Consider the following 4,949-nt stretch of genomic DNA (forward strand, 5'->3'; position numbering starts at 1 on the left):
AGCACTTGTTTTTTAATTACACTATAAAATAAATCAGTACTATTAATCTTCTTCCCCTGATATAGGTGTAGAGAAGTTAAAGAAGAGAAGACAATAACTTTACTATCTTCCTATAATTTAAAACCAAAACCAATAAAATCAATAAGATACCCTTTTTTTGTTTTAATGCCATTTGAACTTGCTACCTCCTATTTCATAGGGCAAACTGCAATGCTGCTTCAACTACAGCTCTCTGTTAGCATATGTTATTTATTTATATCACATTTATTCTACAAAGAGTCAGATCCCTACAACCTTCAACTAAGAAAGAGTAAATTATGAAAATACTGGATGAGTTTTGGTTCAAAGTATGAATAGGTACCTGCTACCTAAGGAGTTTTATATGAGCAAATCTCCCTTTAGTTTCATTTGAAAAATTTCACATGCTTTATCTAATCAGGGATCTGCAAGTTTGCTTCGGATTTCTCCAGTCATACTTTTTTTTAAAAGACCCCTAAATCCCTATAGCTTTTATTTAAGATTTCAGAGCTCTTTTGGCTTCCCTCCAAATTCCTCTGATGTTTTGCCTAAGGCAGAGCCCTTAAATTCATTTCTCATTTTGTTTGAGGTGAAAATTTGAGGGAATCCCTATTTAACATTCAATCCCATATTCCCAATTAATCAAATGAGGGACAAAGGCTGCTCCAGAAATGCAAAAAATAAGGCAATGGCTTGTCGATAAAGGCAGAAAAGAGTTCTCAACTCTCAAATACAAATGAATCCAAGCCTGATCCCCAAAGGCCTAACTGAATCATTGAATGCAGATAGTGTAGTGTAGTGTAGTGTAGTACAGGACAGGCAGAAGAAACACTTTGTCCTTTTGGCTAACATTTCAGAAAGTTCCTCTGATAATCATTTTACAGTATTTTGTTCCTAACTGTAATGGCACGAAGAAAGAGATGCTACCCCGGGAACTATCATGTAAGAGATAGCATATCCCACAGCTGCATAGTGGACAGAGCAAGAGATTCAGAAGGCAATCTTCCTTAAGTTCTCTCAGTCTGCAAAAGTAACAGCAAGAAAATTATATTTTCAAACTTGCAAGATTCTGTTAATTTAGCATTACAATAAAGTAGAAAGATCATGTTTCCTGTCTGGTAGACTTTGTAAGCAGGGGTGGGAAACAGGCAGGACAGGGTGGAACGCAGTTCCACTGTTGGAAATTTATTTATTCATTTATTGGATTTGTATGCTGCCCTTCTCCGAGGACTCGGGGCGGCTCACAACATAAATGAAGCTGTGAGCCCAGCTCCAGCTGAACATCCTCCCCTCCCCTCCCCCTCCTCGGAAAGCGGCAGGGAGACCAGCACCAGCAGGAGTTGCAGGGGGCCCATTTCCTCCCCCATCTTTTCTCAACAACTGATTGGCACCTGTTCGTCTAGCTACCCAGCCTGAGGCAGGGAGTGACCCAGGAAGGAGAGCGCGGGAAACACGAAGCTAATTGTCACCCCAGAGAGTGACATTGGTGAGGTTGTAAGTCGAGGACTTAACAATTCACTTGAACCATGATCGTTCAAGCCACTCCCACCTGGTCACATGGCCAGCAAGCCACTCCTACCCAGTCATGTGACCATCAAGCCACACCCACAAAATAAGCCATACCCACAGTGTGGCAGTGAAAATTTTGGCTGCCCATTACTGCTTGTAATCCTACAAGTCTGAAAATACAGTTCCTCTACTGTTGACTGTAAATCCCAAGAATTTAGAGAAAGTCCCTTCTAAGTCATTTAGAGCAGTGTTTTTCAACCAGTGTGCCGTGGCACACTAGTGTGCCGCGAGACATGGTCAGGTGTGCCGCGAAGCTCAGCAAGGGAGAGAAAGAAAGCAAGAGAGAGAGAAAGAGAGAGAGAAAGAGAAAGAGGGAGAAAGCAAGCAAGAGAGAGAGAAAGATAGAAAGAAAGAAAGCAAGAGAGAGAGAAAGAAAGGCAGGGAAGGAGGGAGATAGAAAGAGAGCAAAAAAGAGAGGAAGGAAGAAAGAGAGAAAGAAAGAGGGATGGAGAGAGAGGAAGGAAGGGAAAGAGAGAAAGAGGGAGAGAAATAGAGCGAAAGGGAGGAAGAGAGAGAGAGAGTTTTTTTGTCCAAACTTTTTTAGCCCCCCCCACCCCCCCCTGCTCAATGTGCCCCATGATTTTGTATATGTAAAACATGTGCCGCAGCTCAAAAAAGGTTGAAAATCACTGATTTAGAGAAAGTCCCTTCTTGCCATGTTCATTATACAGGTGCAGACTAGGCTTCTCTTATCTGACAATTCCTTTTCACTCCATCTCCCAAAGTCTTTCCCATATATACCATTATACCAACAGATATGCTTCAATAATTATATTTGAGTACAGCCTATAGTTATCCACTAAATGTTTAGACCCTGTTGCTTGTGTACATATTCTAACGATTTGTTCCTGATTTCTACAGTAATGTCAAAATGCTCCTTTACCCCATCATCATAAAGAAAGAGGGAGAGAGATGAAGTGCATGTTATAGCTAATGTTGTTTTCTAAACAGCTGCCTCAAAGAAACTGCTAAAAATTTCCAAACACTTAAAAGGCAGATTAAATCCTGTAATTAGGATGAAAGTGAATTTAAATTTTACTTTAAAAATGAAGCAAACCCCCAATTAAGAATCCAAGCTAAAAAAAAGTTAAAATTTAAAGCAGTGAGGAAAGTAGCATACATAATAAATGCTAGTATTAGAAAGGGATTATAAATATACAGACAATTTATATATACCACCAACGTGTACCTAAGCACCATCTTTTAATACTTTTCAAGTGCCAGAATATTTATCTTTCTTTATAAAGATTGTTTGGTTGAATGCACAAATAAATGGGAACTGACAATCTTATAAGGTAGACCAGACCAAGAAAGAAATGTCACACAGGTGATGAAAAATTGGTATTATTGTAACAGCCAGAGCAACAGAATCTTGCAAGTGAAAATGTGAGTCATCTTTCTCTCACTTTATTTAAATGTGAACTAAGGGAAAATGTTTACTCAAAACTAGTTTCATGGAATGGGTCCACGCCTTGATTATTGTTCCATTACCTTGGCAGCAACTTTTCATCCTGTCCTTCAAGGCCATTCCTTGGGCTGAGATGGCAGCAGAATTTCCATGCTAAGACACATACTCAGTCATAAAAAAATAATGAAGAGTATAGGGACCACCATGCATTTCTCCACTCACACATCTGCACAAAGGTATGGCCACTGGTGGTAAAATTATAAGACTGAAGCCCATAAGACTCGGTTTATTTGGCTTTTGTATCTTGTTAGATTTCTCAAGCTCCTCCAAAAGTAATGAAAATGGAATTTAGAAGAATAAAAGCTATGAGAATGAATAACTCACTGCTTTTATGTATGTATGTATATATTTGTTTGTCGGCTATTAATAAATTAACTGCCTTGGAAAGCACCCTGGGTTGGGCCAAGAGGCAAAATAGGAGCTGTGATGTTCCTTCAATATACCAGGGTGATTCGACACAAAAATATGTAACCCTTCCCTGGTACAGAGCTGAAGGGATTGGATACTGTAGCCTAGAGGTTAATTTTATGCCTTACAAGGCCAAGGTTGCAGGTTCAAGTCCCAGTGAGGGTATGGCTAGCTGATGAGGCCAAAATAAGGCCGAAATAGATCTATCCTAGTCTCCCTTAATTTTCAAATTCAGCCAAATATGTGACATACAGACACACAGACACACACATATATATTCATATATAAAGATTTCACTAACCTGGATACAGAATCTCACTGTGTAAACACCCCACCATAGCCGCCCCGAGTCTACAGAGAGGGGCGGCATACAAATCAAGTAAATAATAATAATAATAAAATAATAATCCTTCATATATATAGTGTAGCAGGCAATGGGAAAAGCTTTTCCCAGGCACCCAAGAAATCTGCTATCAGTCAGAGTAATACAGAATTAGAAGGACTGTCAGGTGGGATTAAAACAGCTTTGTATGTTCCCATCACATTAGAATTATTTACTTCCTTAAAAACATTTCCCATTTATGCCTTAGAGGTTCAAAATGTGGTCTCCAACTCACTTGTAGGGTGCTGGCTGAATTATTCTTTTGAGTAACTCTGGACACTTACTTATTTACTTGCTTACCATATAATTTATCATTCATGGATCAGCTATATATATTTACATATCATCTGAATCAGTGGTTCTCAACCTGGCGGTCGGAACTCTTTTGGGAGTCTTAGCGGTTGCCTAAGACAAATTCCCCATGGTGCTAGGAACTAATGCTTCTATTCCGGCTCCTTGAAACATGTTTTTACAATCCAACCAATCAGGCGTTTACAGTGGGGGTACGCCTCTGACCTTGCTGCCAATCAGCTTAAAGTTCTGTTGGGAGAATTGGCACTAGACTTATGGTTGGGGGTCACCACAACACGAGGAATTGTATTAAGGGGTCGCAGCATTAAAAAAGTTGAGAATCACTGATCTAAATTAATAAAACATGATAAAGTATAAATGTCAAAAAGATGTATGTTCAAATATCAATGTCTAGGCCCATGATAGGCCCATGGGGGGGTGTCACATGTGCATTGCATTATGGGTGCGTGCGTGCAGCGACAAAAGTGTTAGCCATCACTGGTTAAGCCATCCAACCATTGAAGCATCATTTATATTAAACAAATCAGATATTGGACCTCAGCCAGGCAGAATGTGATCTATTGTTTGATGTGGGATCCCACACTGAGCAGGGGAAACTACAGTATGGCCAGTTTATACAGGGAGATGTCATGTGAGATGCAAAACCTATTTAGGATTGTCCATTGCTGAGGTGGTAGTTCAAAGCATGGCAATTTTTTGGTGTGGTCATTTATATGTATTTCTACAGTTTGAACATTCAGCGACTCATTTGACTTTCCACTGGGAACTGATGTTAAAGTTGTTTGGCAGCTT

The sequence above is a fragment of the Erythrolamprus reginae genome, chromosome 3 (genome assembly GCF_031021105.1).
Source record: "Erythrolamprus reginae isolate rEryReg1 chromosome 3, rEryReg1.hap1, whole genome shotgun sequence".
In the NCBI taxonomy this organism is placed as follows: domain Eukaryota; kingdom Metazoa; phylum Chordata; class Lepidosauria; order Squamata; family Dipsadidae; genus Erythrolamprus; species Erythrolamprus reginae.